Source organism: Ovis aries, chromosome 7, assembly GCF_016772045.2.
Source record: "Ovis aries strain OAR_USU_Benz2616 breed Rambouillet chromosome 7, ARS-UI_Ramb_v3.0, whole genome shotgun sequence".
In the NCBI taxonomy this organism is placed as follows: Eukaryota; Metazoa; Chordata; class Mammalia; order Artiodactyla; family Bovidae; genus Ovis; species Ovis aries.
The window spans coordinates 82,710,177-82,729,771 of NC_056060.1; the positions used below are offsets into that span (position 1 = coordinate 82,710,177).

The 19,595-nt window shown below is 39.1% G+C and overlaps 1 protein-coding gene and 1 long non-coding RNA gene across 4 annotated transcripts in view; both read left to right on the top strand.

The window, feature by feature from the left end:
- PSEN1 (presenilin 1) overlaps nucleotides 1–19,595 on the top strand; it is a 72,853-nt gene that overhangs the window by 8,312 nt on the left and 44,946 nt on the right. The window lies entirely within an intron of this gene.
- On the top strand, nucleotides 5–19,020 carry LOC121820007 (uncharacterized). Its single transcript, XR_006060450.2, has 2 exons — nucleotides 5–3,582; nucleotides 4,851–19,020. It is a non-coding gene; the product is annotated as an uncharacterized LOC121820007 (long non-coding RNA).

Consider the following 19,595-nt stretch of genomic DNA (forward strand, 5'->3'; position numbering starts at 1 on the left):
CAGTGTCAACCTCTGCAACTACCCTTTCAGACTGTGGATTCATTGACCACCCTCCCTCACCTCCAGGAGAGGCACAGGACTGAGCAGGCTTTGTCAGCTTTACTATATTTACATATTTGTGGAACTTCAAGTACGGGAAAGCACTGTCCCATTTGGTGCAGGGGACACAAGGCTGCGTGATTCTTGGTTGTTGATGTAGTTCCTCCCTGGCTCAGACATCACCTCCCTTTCTGATGCCTTCTCCAGCTTCCCCAGCTGTTTATTACTCTACCTAGCTTGCTCTTAATCTTCTGTGGGCTGAGTATATTTTATTTGCTTTTAGTTTTTCAGTGCCTGGCCGGCCTGGTTCTTGACGGTGCTCAGTAAGTGACAGAACGATGAATGCAGGGCTGAGTGTAGCATTCCTGGGGCAGGTCAAAGGAGAAAAGAAGGAAAGGGATGTAATCTGTGCATGGAACCCAGAGAGTCGGCGGCTACACACACAGGCCAGAGCTGCCTGTTCCTCTGCTAGCTAATCATTACATGTTGAAGGCAGAGTCCACAGATGGCCTATGAGATGGCTGGGGCGGCAGTGTTATTTTTAGAGGTGGAGCCAGAATGGGGAAAAACACAAGGCCAACTGTAAGCCGTACAGGCTGCAGGGGTTGGGGAGCAGGGCCAAACTTTCCTCTGTGTGAACCCGAGGGCAGAGCCAGTGGTGGAGGGAAAGAGGTTCTGGATCTGGAAAGAGAAACTTCCTCACAAGTACTGTATATCTGAAAGAGCATGGACTGTCTCATGGGCTAGTGTGTGCATGTCACTAAAAGCAGCCACAGAGGCTGGAGGACTATCAGCCGGATCTGCAGAGGGTTAGTTCACGGACTGAGCGGTGAACTATAGCACTGGTGGCCAGAGATTGAGAATTCAGTTAAGGGTCAAAATGTGGGAGGAAGGCTTCCCAAAGTAAACCTCCATGGATGCTTAAGATTCGAGTAGAGCCAACTGGGAAGTCATGACTGATGGAAGAAGTAACACTAGTGGAAGAAGGGTTGTCCTACAGTGTGAATCGACAGGGGGGCTCTCTCTGGGGATATCAAAAGCAGATCACACTGTATTGTTAGAGCATTTTAAACAAGTCAGTCAATTTAAAATGAATATCGAGGGAAGCCCGAAAGAGAACACCTGAGGGGTTGCTGGGGTGGAAGAGGGGCTGTTGCCCCTCGTGTCTGGGTGGATGGTTAATAAGGAGTGTTCTGACAACACACTTGCTCCACTGCTGTGTGTCAGTAGCTTGACTTTCTCCTTTTTGCTGTTCCCTAGGAATGGCCTTTTGAAAAAGTTAGACTGGGCTAGGTTAGAAGGTTCTTGGGGTACAGCTGTGTAAGTTTGGATGCTTCAGACTTTGTACTCATTTTCAAACTGTTAGAGAAGAGAGAGGAAAAGTGGGAATCGCAGACTTGGGTCTTCTTCCTTAGCCAGAGCTGCTCCTGTTTTATCTGTTTCACATACCGATCTTCCATGGATCCCTTTGAACAAAAGATTCTACAGCTAACCAGTTAAAGGTCACTCGTCTGCCCTCAGGAGACGAAACCAGCCTACTGAGTGTCTTCAGTATGCTGGACTCATACTCGGTGCTCTCACAAACATCATGCAGCTTTAGAGCCTGGCATTTTAGGGACATTCATCATAAATGAGCAAGTTTTCCTTCTATCTTCCCCTCCTTTGAATAGCTGCTCTATTAAAGTACTTATCTATATGACTCTAGAGTACACAAACATGCAATTTTACACTAGATATTACAGAAGGAAAAGAAAATTCATTTACAAATAGTTTTGAAGCTGAAAAGAGAGTGAATAACTTCCTTACAAATGAGGTAAGTCGGTGAATTATCCTTTCCGATTAAAAATGAAAATCATTGTATGTTTTTCAATTAAAAATAGTCTTAAAGGGGCTTCCCTGGTGGTCCACTGATTAAGACTAGGCTCTTCCAATGCAATGGGTGTGGGTTTGATCCATGGTTGGAGAACTAGGATCCGTGTGCTGCATGGCATGGCCAAAAAAAAAAAACGTTTAAAAGCAATATTCAGCAGGCCTGAATATGAAAATAAACTTTTCTATATCTTATAAAGACAGACTGAAGTAAACTATATTAGAAATTTCTGTGTAGTCCAGCTAATGTTCAGCTGTTCCATTTATTATTTTAATGTCCATACCATAAAAGTCCAACAAGGAAAAGATGGGTGATTTTGGTGATTTCCCCCCCTTTTTTTTGCATATGTTCAATAATACAGTTATCTCATAATTTAAAAAGAAATGTATTTTTAAGGAGGAAAATTTTTGGATGTGAAGGAAGGTCGATGGGGAATATCTGTGGAAAGGAGCAAAAGCCTTCAAGGTGCTCATGATGACTGACTTAACGAACAGTAGTGGGGAAATTAGAGCAACTGATGTCAAAGAAACCAGAAAAGCATGATAGCCTGAGGTCTTGGTAATTGGAATTTATATTCTGTCCTTGCCACTGGTAAAAGCTTCAGTTGTGTTTATCAGTTTCATTTAAAAGACTGAAATGTTTACCATGCTTTATAAAAAGGTTTCATAAAAATACTGACTTTTTGGATTTGAACTTTAAGCACGCTTTCATTTTCTAGAAAACTAACCCATATAAAATATCTTAATTCCTGCTCGTAACAAATGAGAGGAGTTAAATTGTTTTCACCTTTTCAGTTTTTAGAATACTTCACTTTTTTATGCTTGTTAGCCCTGTTAGGTTATAAAATCTCTAAAGGCAGAACCTTATTCATGTTTCTGAGCTGACTTTTGAATTTAATCATCAAGTGTCTCTAAGCCAATTCAGTACAAATCTCCCTGCCAAAGAGCAAAGAGGTTTTTGGTTTTTTTCTCACATTAGCAAGAGAAAATTTAAAATTTTGTTTCTGCAAATAAAAATGCGCAGTGAATCTCATTTGCATAAGGACTTCATCTTTTGTGTGAGAGGGTGCCCTGGGTGCCCTGTTCTCTGGACCCACTCCTTGGCCATCACATCACTGCTCTTGACACCATGTCGTTATCTACACTGCTGTCACCATGTGGGCCAGAGCTCCAGTTTTTATGTAGAACAGCTGTCAAATGATAGTTTGGCATGTCACGAGAACCAAGTGGAGAATCCATTTTGTTTATTTCTGTCTCAAGACTGCGTGTCCTGCTTCAACCAAAAATGTTCACTGCTTTCCATTAGATTACGCACCACCTCTACTGGAAGCTAGAGTGGACCTCATGTTTTTGCTGTTGGTTGGCCATGTCTAGAGGGACTGGAGACTGGAAGGTAGACTGACTAAATAAGTCCAGTGTTTTTGACAAAGGGCAAAGCTTGTAAGCTGTTAAATAACTGAAGTTCTTTGTTTTCTATTTAATTTTGGCTGCACTGGGTCTTCATTTGCTGAGCACTTCCCTAGTTGTGGTGAGCACGGGGCTACTCTCTAGTTGTGATGTACAGGCTTCTCATTGCAGTGGCTTCTCTTGTTTTGGAGCTAGGTGCGAGGGTTTCAGGAGGTGTGGCACACAGGCTCAGCCCCATGGCATGTAGAATCTTCCTGGACCAAGTTGGTAGGTGGACTCTTAACCATTGAACTACCTGTTAATTTGTAAAGTTTTATTTTCTGGTGCAAAATTTTGATGGGTAGAGTTCATGTTTTGATTTGATGTAGACTTACATCCCTTATTGTGGATTAACTGAGGCCTTTTTGGTTTTCTGAGATACAAAGAAGTGATTTTTTTTTAAGTAAGTCTAAAATTCATTTATATTGTTAATTAAGCCTTTTAAAATGTGTTACAGCAGTGATTTTCGAATTGGAGTGCCCTGGAAGAATTGTTAAAACAAATTCTCTGGCCTGAAACCCAGAATTCCTGATTTTGTAGGTCCAGTATAGGGCCAGAGAATTTGTATTTCTGACTACTTCCCAGATCCCACCAATGCTTCTGGTCCAGCGACCATAATTTGAGAGCCACTATATTTGAATAACGATTTAAAGGGAAGGTAACCTTAGACAAAAACAATTAGATTTATAAATTGAACATTCAATATTTTAATTCTCATTAGTTTATTCTGACTCAAATTTTCTAGTCCTTAAAGCAATTAATTGTCAACAGCCTTTTTGATTTAGAATAGAAGGATAAAAAAATCAGTTATTTGCCAACTAAAAAAGAATCCTTAAAGTAGAAATTCATTAAAAGGTCAATACTAATTCTCTGTGTAAACCAATTGCTGAGGAATACATGCAGATTGTTACCTTCAGCTCTGCTAAATTTACAACATTAAAATGTGTCTGGTCTTTATAAACAAGATCGTTTGCAGTATCTTTTCTGAATTCAAAAGACTAAATTCAGAGAACTTTATTAAGTTACTAGCAAATCATAAGCTGGTAAAACTAACCCTCTCATTTTCTAGATGATGACGGGTCACTCTTTTAAAGTGTGAGAAATCTTATGAAATTAAACAGAATGCAGACATAGAAGATGTTTAAAGGTGATTAAGTACTTGGGACCTTGAGGAGGGAAAAATAAGTGAAAGGAGTGATCTAAATTTAAGCTGAATTGGGTTCACAGGCTTAATCAGTCAGCCTTTTGATGATGATGTTATTGTACTGTTTATGGTAATTAATTTGTTTTCCCTCCCATTCATATCAAAATGAAGCAAAGAGAAAAAAGAACTTAAGATCTTGGGGTGACCTTCAGAGAAACATGCTTGTTTTTGCATGAGAGTAAAGTCAGAGGTCTTTGGCACAGATCTTAATAGTTTGTTTAAAAAAAAAAAAAGCTTTAGGTTCAAGCCACACACAACAGCACCATAAATGTGTAATTTTATCTCTCACCAGTTATGTCAGCTGTTCAGGAAAATGACAACCTTCCTTGATGATGGAGTACTGGTTAAAGCTCTAACTCTGGGCAATCTCAAAGCTTGGACAGGTGCTGGATAGAATTCTGCATACTGTTGGAAACATTGTGTATGATTAATAAATATTTTCAAGTTTTCCACTTCACTTGCCAGTTCTTCACTTCAGCTACTCTTCTCATTTTTTCTGCAGGGCAGGCTTAGGAGCCTCACATTTCTAATTGTGGAAATCCAAACAACATCTAGGGCTTCCCTGACAGCTCAGCTAGTAAAGAATCCACCTGCAATGCAGGAGATCCCGGTTTGATTCCTGGGTCAGGAAGATCCGCTGGAGAAGGGATAGGCCACCCATTCCAGTATTCTAGGGCTTCCCTTGTGATTCAGCTGGTAAAGAATCCGCCTGCCATGCGGGAGACCTGGGCTCGATCCCTGGGTTGTGAAGATCCCCTGAAGAAGGGAAAGGCTATGCACTCCAGTATTCTAGCCTGGAGAATTCCATGGACTGTATAGTCCACAGGGTCACAAAGAGTCAGACACGACTGAGTGACTTTCACTTTCAACAGACAACTTTCAAACAATATCTATAGTACTTTTTTAAATTTATTTTTTTAAGATAATTATATTTATTTATTTTTGGCTGTGCTGGGTCTTTGTTGCTGTGCCGGCTTTCTCTTTCGCTGTGGCAAGCAGGGGCCACTCTCTGGTCGCAGTGCTCGGATTTCTCACTGTGGTGGCCTCTCTCGTTGCAGAACACAGGCTCTAGGTGCGTGGACTTCAGTAGCTGCAGCATGTAGACTCAGTAACGGTGGTGTGCGGCCCTACAGCATGCAGGCTTCAGTAGTGCTGGCTCGCTGCTCGCGGGCTTAGTTGCTCCGCATCTATGTGGGATCTTCCCAGGTTGGGGATCGAACCTGAGTCTCCTGCACTGGCAAGTGAATTCTGATCCACTGCACTACAAGGGAAGCCCTTTAATTTAGTTGGAGGATAATTGCTTTACAATGTTGTATTGGTTTCTGCCATTCAACAACATGATTCAGCCATAAGTATATGTGCATCCCATACAACAACACGAATCAGCCATAAGTATATATACATCCCCTCCCTATGAAACCTCCCTCCCATGATACTTTTTCTTATAAATAAATATGTATGTTAAGTAAATAACGTGAAGATTATAAATATATCAACTTAATGGAATACAGTGTTAATTTTTAGGCCTTTGACTTGGTACATGGGAATGTATACATGAAATAATATTCGATGAAAAAAGTAAGATTAAGTTTTCCTTATTAAATAATCTAAGTTCATATTCAGCAATACAGAATAATAAACTTCAGTGTGGCAAAAACTGCCATGAACAAAGTCTAAAAACAAACTAGGCAAAGGCTTATATACCTAGTAACAGATATATCTTAATATATAAAGAATCCTTATGAAGTTAAAAGGGACATAACTCAGAAACAAATTACTAAAAGGTATGAGCAGAAAAACATCTATTTCTGCTTTATTGACTATGCCAAAGCCTTTGACTGTGTGGATCACAAAAAACTGTGGAAATTCTTAAAGAGATGGGAATACCAGACCACCTGATCTGCTTCCTGAGAAATCTGTATTCAGGTCAGAAGCAACACTTAGAACTGGACATGGAATAATAGACTGGTTCCATATCGGGAAAGGAGTATGTCAAGGCTGTATATTGTCACCCTGCTTATTTAATTTATATGCAGAGTTCAGTTCAGTTTTGTTGCTCAGTCGTGTCCAACTCTTTGAGACCCCATGAATCGCAGCACGCCAGGCCTCCCTGTCCATCACCAACTCCCGGAGTTCACCCAAACTCATGTGCATTGAGTCAGTGATGCCATCCAGCCATCTCATCCTCTGTCGTCCCCTTCTCCTCCTGCCCCCAATCCCTCCCAGTATTAGGGTCTTAAGTACATTATGAGAAATGCTGGACTGGGTGAATCACAAGCTGGAATCAAGATTCCTGGGAGTAATATCAATAACCTCAGATATGCAGATGACACCATCTTTATGGCAGAAACTGAAGAACTAAAGAGCCTCTTGATGAAAGAGGAGAGTGAAAAAGTTGGCTTAAAGCTCAACATTCAGAAAACTAAGATCATGGCATCCAGACCCATCACTTCATGGCAAATTGATGGGGAAACAGTGGAAACAGTGAGGGACTTTATTTTGGGGCGGCTCCAAAATCACTGCAGATGGTCATTGCAGCCATGAAATTAAAAGATGCTTACTCCTTGGAAGAAAAACTATGACCAACCTAGACAGCATATTAAAAAGCAAAGACATTACTTTGCCAACAAAGGTCTGTCTAGTCAAAGCTATGGTTTTTCCAGTAGTCATGTATGGATGTAAGAGTTGGACTATAAAGAAAGCTGAGCACTGAAGAATTGATGTTTTTGAACTGTGGTGTTGGAGACGACTCTTGAGAGTCCCTTGCACTACAAGGAGATCCAGCCAGTCCATCCTAAAGGAGATCAGTCCTGAATATTCATTGGAAGAACTGATGCTGAAGCTCCAATACTTTGACCACCTGATGTGAAGAGCTGACTCATTGGAAAAGACCCTGATGCTGGGAAAGATTGAAGGCAGGAGGAAAAGGATGATAGAGGGTGAGATGGTTGGATGGCATCACCGACTCAATGGACATGAGTTTGAGTAGGCTCCAGGATTTGGTGAAGAACAGGGAAGTGCTGCAGTCCATGGGGTCACAAAGAGTTGGACACGACTGAGCGACTGAACTGAACTGATGAGCAGTATACATATATGAAGGAGGAAAAAGAAATATAAGTGGTAATAAATATATGAAAAGACTAGTTGATCAACCTTACTAGTAATCAGAGACATAGAAATGAAAACCTTTGTCTTTCGCCTTTCAGTGAGCAAGGCTTGATTTTTACTGCTACTGAAGATATGGGGAAATAGGCACTCTTCATTTGATGTTCATAGGAGTTAAAAGTTTGTCTTTATTTGGAAGCAGGCTGTCAAAGAGTCTGCTACATACACATGCCTTTTGGAGATTATCTGGCAATTAACTCTAAAAATGCATACACTAGACTTCCCTGGCACTCCAGTGGTTTAGACTCCGAGCTTCCACTGCAGGGACATGGATTTCGTCCTGGGTAGGGGAAATTCCACATGTTTCAAGGTACGGCCAAATAAATAAATAAATAGATAAATAAACGCATGTACCTTTTGACCAAGTATGACCACTTCTTGAAACTTATCCTATAAAAACATTTCCATAAAAGTACCAGGAAATATAGACAAGAATATTCTTTAAAATATTACTTATAACTGAGAATTTTCAGATAATCTGTCTTATGGTTTACCCAATCAATATTATAAGGTAATGGAGAATAGTAGGATCTTTTGACTAAACTGTCTGAAGTAGAATCTCAGCTCTGGAGCCTCTTAGCTATGGGATCTTTGGCAAACTATCTGATCTAAGCATCAGTTTCTTAATCTGTTAAATGAAGTTTACAATATTAACTCAGTTTTATAAGGATTAAATAGATGACTCACCTGAGCTGCTTAGCAGAGTGTCTCACGCATACATAGTCAATAAATCTTAGCAATTATTATCATAGTTATTACTGTGCTGCTACCGTAATGTTATTTTTTAATTATTTCTTTTTGCTTCTATAATGTGTAAGTTGAAGTATATTGGCAAAGCAGATTGCAGAACATGGCTATAAAAGTATCTGAAAGTATGTCAGATTGCTCACCTGTTCGTGCTGTGGAGCAGAGATTCGGGAGGATGCTGAGTTTCTATTTATAAACACAAGTTGATAACATTTTTTAAAACTTCTAAAAATGTTTATAAATTTTTATTTATGGTATTTTAACTACAGAAATAAAACTAAAAGCCAAGGACAGGCAGGCAGTAAACAAGGTTTTTAAAAAAAAAAAAAAATGGGCAAGCATGCTCTATTAAAAAATACCTCCCCTCTCCTCCAACACACTCAAAAATACCTCCACAATCTTTGGTGCCCAAGAACTACTCTGCCTGCCTTAGGGTCCACATGTGTTCAGTGGTTGGACTTGTACATGTTCTGAAGTGAGAGAAGGGAGAAATAATTAAAATGAAGCCTCTGACTTCACAGTGTAGGAGCTTTGGGGAATGTGGCTTCATAGGCACTCACTTCCCACATACTGGCCACTTCCCATAGGACCCCGCCCTCCCTGAAACTTACAACATTTGTGTAGTGAGTAATCCTGCTTTTGCCACTGAAATGAAATCATTTATAATGGCTACAACACTGGTTTTTCTGAACCTTAAAAATAGTCTCAAAGGGCAAAACTGAAGGCAGTAAAATGATCCTTGGTTGCCAGAGCATAGTGGGAAGGCAGGGATAAATAGGCAGAGGGTTTTTGGGACAGTGAAACTCTTCTGTATGGTGCTACGGTAGATGCATGTATTGCACACTTTTCAAAACCCAGAGACTATACAGTACCAAGAGTGAACCCTAAAGTAAACAATGCATTTTAGGTGATAATGTGCCAGTGAAGATTGGTTGATTGTGAAAATATACCACTTCGGTGTAGGATGTTGGTGGGGAAGGTTGCGGGGACAAGGGGTATTATGGGAGCTCTCAGTACTCTGCTCAGTTTTGTTCTGAACTTAAAACTGCTCTAAAAACTAAAGTTTTTTGTTTTCTTTTTAATTAATAAAGAAATAAGGACTTCCCTGTTGGTCCAATGGCTAAGACTCCAAACTCCTAATGCAGGGGACCCGGGTTCAATTCTTGGTTGGGGAGCTAGATCCCACATGCTGCAGGTCTGACCTGGTGCAGCCAAATAAATCAATAAAGTGGTTTTTTTTTTTTTTTCTTTTAAGAAATGAGTTACCAAGCCACATATACAAAGAGGCCTTTATGTTCTTATCTTTTAGAAATATATATTAACACTAAAATATTTATAAAATAAATGATAGGTCTGAGTTTGCCTCAAAATAAAACTGGGGGCAAAGTGGGTGGGAATACAAATGGAATAAGATTTAACCTTGAGATGACATAATTGAAGGTCAGGTGCACATGTGCTTCCCAGGTGACTCAGTGGTAAAGAATCTGCCTGCCAATGCAGGAGATGAAGGAGACACATCGGGAAGATGAATCGGGAAGATCCTCTGGAGGAGGAAGTGGCAACTCACTCCAGTATTCTTGCTTGGAAGGTCCCATGGACAAAGGAGCCTGGTGGGCTTCAGTCCAGGAGGTCGCAGAGAGTTGGACACAACTGAGGGACTGAGCATGCATGCAGAGTGCACATGGGGCTTTATTACACACTTTGGACATATTTATTTTAACTTTTTCCATAATTAAAAAATATTGGTTTTAATCAGCCTTAAAAATAACGCTAAGTTGTCATTCTAGTATTTAGCCAAGATTTTGCATTTTGGTAATCTCTTAGTACTTCTGTCACTTTCTAATATGACAGTTTTCAAAGGACCTACACACCTCTTCACCTCTTTGTGAAAAACACTTAAGAAAAACAGCTTTATTGAAGAATAATTATCACACAATTAATTGCACATATTTAAAGTAAGTATACAGTTTGACCAGTTTTGACATACATATATACCATGGAAACCACCACTGCGGTCAAGATAATGAATATAACCATCACCTGTAAGTTTCCTCTTCCTTATAATCTTTCCCTCCTATCCCTCCCTAACTGCTCTCTGTCAGGCAACCACTTACTAATGTTTGTCACTGTATTCTAGTTTTCATTTCCTAGAATTTTATATAAATGAAATCATACTGTACATAACTTTTGTAAGGCTTCTTTCATTCAGCATAATTATTTCAAGATTCATCAGTGGTATAGCATGTATCAATAGTTCCTTTTTATTGCTGTGTTGCATCCCATTATATGGATATACCACAGGTATTTTTTTTTTTTTTATCCATTCACTTGTTTATGGATGTTGGCATTGTTTCTGGTTTTGGGTTATTACAAATAAAGCTGTTGTGGACATTTATGTACAAATCTTTGATTGGACATATTGCTTTCATTTATTTTGAGTAAATGCCCAAGAGTAGAATGTGATCCAGTGTAGAAAGTGTATATTTAACTTCTTAAGATACTGTCAAACAGTTTTCCAAATTGCTTGTGTAACTTTGCACTGCACTGGTGCAGTAACTTTGCACCAGTACAAGGGTTCCCGTTCCTCCACATTCTCACCAACGCTCGGTACAGTCTTGTCAGTTTTTTAGCCATTCTAGTAAAGGGTACTAATATCATTGTGATTTTAATTTACATTTCTCTGAATAATGATGTGAAATGTCTCTTCATCTGCTTGTCTTCCTCATATCTTTGGTGAAGTATCTGTGCAGATGCCTTGCTCGGTTTTTAAATTGGGTTGTTTCTTTTCTCTTTCTTTTTCTAGGAGGTTTGGGGTTGTTTGTTTTCTTACTGAGTTTTATATATTCCAGTTTTATATATACAGGTCCTCTGTGATATATGTGATTTGCAAACATTTTCTTCCGGTCTGTGGCTTGTCTTTTTATTTTCTTAGCAGTGTATTTTAAAAGGGCAGAAATAGATCAGTATAAATATAGATGAAATCTCTTTTATCTATTTTTTCCTTTTGTGGGTCTCTTTTTTTTTGAAATCTTTGTTTCACCCAAGTTCTCAAAAGTTTTTTCTTATATTACCTTCTTCTGGGAACTATAGTTTTAGGTTTTGCATTTAGGTCTGTATTGTGAGTATAGTTTTTTGTATATGGCATGAGGTATGGATCAAAGTTCATTTTTTTCCAGTTGGATATCCAGTTGTTTCAGCATCGTTTGTTGAAAAAGCCTGTCCTTTGGCAAAAATCAGTTGTGCATTATGTGTCAGGCTGTTTCTGGACTCTGCCTAGTCTATTTGTGCCAGTATAACATTTTTTTGAGAACTATAACTGTATAAGATGTGGCATTAGTTCTCCAACTTTCAAAGTTGTTTTGGACATCCTCCTGTATTTCCCTTTTAAAAAAATAAATTTTATCTATTTAATTTTGGCTGTGCTGGGTCTTCATTGCTGCACAGGCTCTTTTCCAGTTGTGGCCAGAGGGAGCTACTCTCCAGCTGTGCACAGGCTTTCACTGCAGTGGCTTCTCTTGTTGTGGCGCACGGGCTGTGTGGCGCACAGGTTTCAGTAGCTGTGCGACGTGGGTGGGTTCAGTAGTTTCGGCTAGGCTCAATAGTTGTGGCTCAGAGGCTTAGTTGCTCTGCAGCCTGTGGAATCTTCCTGAGGCATGGATGGAACTCATGTCTCCTGCATCGGCAGGTGGATTCTTTACCACTGACCCACCAGAAAGTGAAGTCGCTCAGTCATGTCTGACTCTTTGCGACCCCATGGACTATAGCCTACAACGCTCCTCCGTCCATGAGATTTTCCAGGCAAGAGTATTGGAGTGGGGTGCCCTTTCCTTCTCCAGGGGATCTTCCCAACCCAGGGATTGAACCTGGGTCTCCCGCATTGTAGGCAGATGCTTTACCATCTGAGCCACACCCACCAGGGAAGCCCCTATTTGCTATATTAACTTAATAAACATTACTATAGAAAAGCTGATGGAGATTGCATTGAATTTACAGATCAGTTGGCGGGCGGGGGCGAGGGGAGGAGGGAGAATGTTGGTAGAATTGACACTTGGCAGTTTTGAGCCTTTTAATCCATGAACACACAGTATAGCTCTAGTTATAAGTCTTAAAAAAATTATTTTTAATTGTGATTAAGGACATGAGATTCCATTTTTAAAATTTTATGTATTTTTAAAATTTTTGGCTGTGCTGGGTCTTTGTTGCTGTGTGGGGGCTTTTTCTAGTTGTGGTGAGCAGTGGGTGCTACTCTGTATTTGTATTTGCAGTGTGTGGTTTTCTCCTTGCAGTGTCTTCTCTTGTTACAGAGTGCAAGTCCTAGGGCGCTGACTCAGTAGTTGTGGCGCATGGGCTTAGTTGCTTTGCAGCTCATGGGATCTTCCTGGATCAAGGATTGAACCTGTGTTCCCTGCATTGGCAGGTAGATTCCTAACCACTGGACCACCAGGGAAGCTCCCATCTTAACCATTTTTAAATGTGCAGCTCAGTAGTGTTAACTATATTCACATTATGGTGCAATAGATTTCTAAAACATTTTCAACTTGCAAAACTAATACTCTGCACCTATGGAACAGGATAGCCCCATTTCCCTGTCCCCAGAGCCCCTAGCAAACACAGTTATACTTTGTTTTTCAAGTTAGACTAATTTAGATACTTTATATAAGTGGAATCATGCAGTATTTGTCTTTTTGTAACTTGCTTATGCATTTCACAGTATAAAGTCCTCAGGGTTCATTCATGTTTTAGCAAGTGGCAAGATTTCCTTCTCTTTTAAGGCTGAATAGTACTCTGTTGTACGTATGTATCACACTTCCTTTATCCATCTATTGTTGGACATCTGAGTTTCTTCTGTCTCCTGGCTCTAAAAAATAGTGCTGCAGTGATCATTGGTGTGAAATACAATATCTCTTTGAGATACTGCTGTCAATTCTTTTGGATCTGTACCTGGAAGTAGAGTTGCTGGACCATATGACAGTTCTGTTTTTAATTTTTTGAGGAACCTGCATCGTTTCTTATTGCAGCTGTACCCTTTTATGTGCCCATCCACAGGGCACAAGGGATTCAACATCTCTGCACCCTTGCTAATACTTGTTATTTTCTGGGGAGTTTTTTGATAGTAGCCATTCTAATGGGTGTAAGAGATCTTATTTTAGTTTTGATTTGAATTTCTCTGATTAGTAACGTTGAGCATCTTTTTTGTGCTTATTGGCCATTTGTATATATTCTTCTTAGAAATGTCTATCGAAATGTCTGTTCAAGTCTTTTACCATTTTAAAATCAAATTATTTGTTTCTTTGTTGTTAAGTTATAGGAGTCTTTTATATATTCTGGATATTAACCCATTATCAAATATATAATTTGCACATATTTTCTTCCATTCTCTGGTTGCCTTTTTACTCTTTTTTTGATGCACAGAAGTTTTAAAGTTTGATGTAGTCCCATTTGTCTATTTTTGCTTTTGATCTTTAATTTCTTTTAGCAATATTTTATGATTTTTCAGTGTACACGTATAATCAGGGTTCCCCAAGACCATGCTCAGGTTCAGTGATAAGCTAGTAGAATGACCCACAGATCTCAGAAAAGCTGTTATACTCACTGTTACAGTTTACTGCAGGTAAAGACACAGATTAAAGTTAGCAACAGAAAAAGGCACAAGGGCAAGGATCTAGGAGACACCAGGCCCAAGCTTCCAATTGTCTTGTCCCAGTGGAGTCATGCAAATAAATGCTTAATTCTCCCAGGAGTAGTGTGAGACAACATGCAGAGAGTACTGCTCACCAGGAAAACATACTTGAGCCTGGGTGTCCCAGCGTTTTATTCAGCGTTGGTCATGTAAACATGGCTGGACATAGTTCTCTAACCCCTCCTAAGGTCAAGCAGATACCATGTGGCTCAAGACTCCCACTGTGGATCAGATTGTTAATGTGACTCAAGGCCTCATGTAAACAGAAACAGTCTTAATAGGCAGGCTGTTCAAGGACTTAAAGGTTATCTCCTAGGAGCCAGGCCAGATCTTTCTATGGTGTATGCAGGTTTGGGACACCCCTGACCTGCTGAGTTAATCCTTCACAGTACAAAAGCTCTTTCACATCTTTTCATCCTTCAGGTCTCAGCTCGAATGTCATGTCCTCAGAAAGATATTCTCTGGGCACATTACTTGAAAGTCCCATTCTATGTATTTATCACATCACCCTATTATAGTACTATCCTAATCTGTAATTATCTTGTTTATTAGCTGTCTTCCCCTGCTTGAAATCAGTTCATGAGGGCAGTCTTGTTTACTGGTACATCCTTGTACATAATTGGCATTCACTGTTTTTTAAATTTAAAAATTTTAACTAAAAGTACCATAAGCCAAATAGAAAAAATGACAAAGGGTATGAATACTTAGTTCATTTTAAAAAATGATCATTTTTTCCTAATGATAAGAGACATAGACGTTAAAATTAAACTGAGATCCTGTATTTTAATACCCTATCAGTTTGGTGAAAATCCAGGCATCACAAGCTTACTATGTAGACAAGGGCTTGTTGAAATAGGCACTCTCCTGCATTGCTGAGTGTGCTATTTGGCTGTATAAATCAGGATTTGAAGTGAATATATACTTTAACCTTGTACTTCAGTGAAGCTATCCTATAAATATGCCCCTTCATGTGTGAAATAACTTCACTGAAGTGATGTTTGAAATGGCAAAAAGTTGGAAGCAAGTTCAGTGTCCATCACTAGGGGATTGGCCTAATAAATTACGATATCTTCATACACTGGCTGTGCAGCTGGTTTTTTAACAGAATAAGGATATTCTTTACTGACATGTAGAAAATTTTCTAAGATACAGTTTAAAAAAGAAAGGATGGTATAGGACAGTGCATTTCTTGTGCTACCATTTCTGTGGACAAGGGGAATGAGAATATGTATTTGGATTTGCTTGTGTATGAATAAGGAAACTTTGAAAGGATTTGCTGAGAACAGTGACCAGTGGTAACCTGGGGGGTTAGGAAACTGAGAGTTAAGTAGGAGGTTTTTCACTGTATTCTTTTTTATACTTCTTGAGTTTAGAATCAAATGTGTATTTTGCCTCTTTAAGTAAATAAATTGTATTTTTTAAAAAGACATAAATTATATAGTTAATTTTAAAGTAGTATCCAAAGTATTATGTGAAACAGTGCTCCAGTATCCTGTATCAGCTCTGAGGGCGGGACAGGGTGGGGTCACCAATGTTCACTATAAACCAGAATATCCAGTCGAGTACCCTTAACAAGCATGTTATGATTGCCTCTTTCATGCTAGGTTCACCCAGTTAAACAGCTCGCATAGCCTTATGCGAGAGCTGTGGTGCCATAGAAAGAATGGTTTTGAAGTAAGAGATATGAATTTGATTTTCCTACCTCTGCTGTTTTCTGACTATGAAATTTTATATCAGTTGGTTTACTGTTCATCTACCAAAACCTCCTAACATATAAAGATAAACAAGATGAAGTGAGAGTGCTTTTAAATTATATAAGTACTTTATATAAGTCATATAATACTAAATTACATAAATGCTTTGCAAATACTGTATTAAGAGAGCTGTTATTACTTGCATTTAGTTTATACTAAACATTAATCAGCCCAAGTTGGCCATAATTGTATTGCTGAATATTAGCCACAACTGCAGTGTTCTTAGCATATGGCACAGTCCCCTCCTTTTGAGAGAGTTGAACTGTGAATTCCCTCAGCTCTCCTGCTTCTCAGCTATCTACCCCACTATGCCCCTGTTGTCTAGAGCCCACCTTCCTCATAACCCTTTCCTTCCCAATGAACTTCAGTGACTTGTGTTCAGCAAAAATGATCTTTCTTGGTAGGTGGTGTGTATTTTCCTGTCTTTTGTGCTTTGCAATCGTTTCCTCTCCACTCTCGTAGGCCTGGAGTCTTCATAAATGTTTCCTCCATGAGGTCAAACTGAGGCAGACAGCACCGGTGCCTTTGTAAAGCCAGCTTTTCTCTCTTCTTCCATTCCCCATCATTTATCCCCTACCCTGCTTCATTAGTTATCATCTCTGTGTTTTGTATCATCAACATTTTCCTCTAATCCTAACTCTATACTTTGACCTGACAAGTAAGCTCAAGTCTCTGACATCCCTAAAATAACTTTTTAAAATTTGAATCTCCTCTTTTGTCCATTTTTGTTCTTTTTTGGCTTCAAGGAATAATTGCCTTTAATTTCTCAGTTTCCATTCACTCCCCAGTCCATTACGATTTACGGATAACCTGCTGCTTAAGCTTAGGGGTTATTCACACTTCTCTCCTTGGTGGTCATCTCACTTTGTATTTTCCCTTCCACAGCTGTTGTGTTACATTAATCACCAACGCATCCATCTATACTTTCTCCCTGAGGTTTTCATCCACTTTCATAGGGACAGAAACTCATGGCTTCCTTCAACTCTCTTCTGAGCTGCAAATGCTTCTTTCTAAATTCTCTCTCTTCACCTAACTAAAATCTCTCTCCGCTCCTCTAGCCTGCTTATCTTCCTGTGCTCCCTGTGGCCATCAGTGCTATCACCACCTTCCTAGTCCCTTAAGCCAAAACCTCCAGAGTCCTCGTTGGCTCCTTCCTGACCATTCGCGTGTAATTTGCCACAAAGCTCTGTCATTCGCTTCTGAAGTATTTTTCTCACACCTCTCCTATTTTCCATCACCACTTCAGCAAGTTTGTTAAAAACGAAACATAATCTGATGTGTCACTTCCTCAACCTTAGCGATTTTTATGACTTTTTTGTTGCCTACAGGACAAAGTCTGAAGTCCCTGGCATGGCAAACAAGGTTCTTTACAACCTGTTCCTAACCTTCCTTTTCCTGCCACCAGCTCTGACCACCCTGTTCTCAGCCACCTCAGGAGTACTCATAGGTTTTCTCCATTGGCCTGTGGCGCAGTTGACGTTGTCTCTGCCTGGAGCCCATTCACCTTCCATTCTTGAAGGTTCTATTCAAGAATTGTATCTTTCATGTTGTCTTTCTTTTTTGCTTTAAATTTTTATTGACATATAGTTGATTTACAATGTTGTGTTAGTTTCAAGTGTATAGCAAAGTGATTCAGTTATTCATATATACATAGTGATTCAGTTACATATATATACATGTATGTATTTTTTATTTTTCATATTATTTCCCTTGTGGTTAATTACAGGATATTGAATATGGTTCCCTGTCCTATACAGTAGGCCCTTTTATTTTATTCTACCTTACATGTAGTAGTCTGTTATTTGCTAACCTCAGACTCCTAATTTATCCCTTCTCTACCCTCTTTCCCCTTTGGCAACCATAATTTTGTTTTCTATGTCTGTGAGTCTGTTTCCATTTTATAAATAAGTTCATTTGTTATCATTTTAGATTCCAAATATTAGTGATGTCATATATTTGTCTTTCTCTGATTTACTTCACTTAGTGTGATCATCTCTAGGCCCATGTAGCTGCAGATGGCGTTATTTCATTCCTTTTTTATGCCCAAGTAATATTTCAGGGTGTGTGTGTATGCCGCATCTTCATCCATTCATTTGTTGATAGACATTTAGATTGCATCCTTGTCTTCGTTATTGTAAATAGTGCTGCTGTGAACATTAGGGTGCATGTATCTTTTTGAATTAGAGTTTTATGCCCAAGAGTGCAATTGCTGGATCATTTGGCAACTCTAATTTTAGTTTTTCAAGGAACCTCCATATAGTTTTCCATAGTGGCTACATCAGTTTACATTCCCACCGTATGTTGCCTTTCTTGATCATAAAAAATTAGTTCTGTAGCACTTTGTTCACATCTCTAGTGTTTCCCTAATATTAAAACTATCTTATGAGCTTCTAAGGATAGCATCTAGATCTTTTTAATTTCTGCTGTAGTGTTACAGCAGAGTAACTGAAATATAGAATTCTTATAATTACTTATGGAATGAATAAATTGAAAGTCAAGTGACAGAGAAAGCCTACAGTAAGTCTGCAGAGCAGTCATGTTGTCTTGTGAATGACAGATTGAGAGGAGGTTAGCTTGATTTCTGCAGTCGGGCACACCTGGGTTCAAACCCTCTTTATAACACAAGCTATGGCTATTTCCTTGCCTGGAAAGTGGTGATGGTAAGGTGGTTGTGAGAGTTAAATGTCAAAGTACATATCAGGAATTCCCTGGTGGTCTAGTGGTTAGGATGCAGGGCTTTCACTGTTTAGGGCACAGGTTCAGTCCCTGGTTGGGGAACTAAGATCACACAAGCCTTGACATGGAGCCAAAAAAAAGGCACATATTTCAATCCCTAGTGTTGCTGTTATCAAGCATGTAATATACTTGGTTAAACTCTATAGTCAAAAATGAGATACAAAATACAAGGCATGTCTTCCTAGGAGCTTCCTGTCTTAACCAGCTGATTGCCTCTTGTCAGCAACAGTGACTATCAGTCTACTTGCATATCCTGTTTCATTTACTTCTCTGTTATAGTTCTCCTGTTTTCTATTATTTTTATTTTGTTGTTGTTAATGCTCTTGAGATTCATTCTACCCTTTACAAAAACTGAATTTTAGATCTAATAATGTCAAAAAGGAAATTGAACTTGATTAAGCAAGGATAGATCCAGGATAAGGATAATGGTAAAAAAGTGATGTTTAGAACTAGAGAAAAATGGAATCTTTCATTCCTTCATTCTTGCATTTATTGTTCCCTTCCTCTATGTAGGTGGGAGTGGTTTGGAGAGCATCAGAATTAAGGCCTAGTTTCTTTCTGTAAAGGTTTTTTTTTTTTTTTTTAATTAAATACTGTTTTGAGATAACTATAGATGGTAAGAAATAATACTGACAGATCCCCTGTATGTCACTACAAAGATTTCTAAGTCTTATTAATGATGAAGGTGAGATAGTTCCTTGTATAAATGATAGGAAACTACAGGTAAAAAAGCATTTCATGATTTTAAAAAAGGTGAGAGTACTCTGCTTGGAGCTGCAGTAAATAAGGAAGGCTTCATGCAAATGTCATTTTTTAAGTCAAAAATTCCAGAGAATGAGTACAGTTCTATTAGAGTTAGAAAGAGCCAGGTGAGAGGGGGTACCTGGGTTCCTCCAGTGGACAGTGGTAAATAATCTCGACTTTTAGGCTGCGTACTTCTTGTAAATTGATTCTC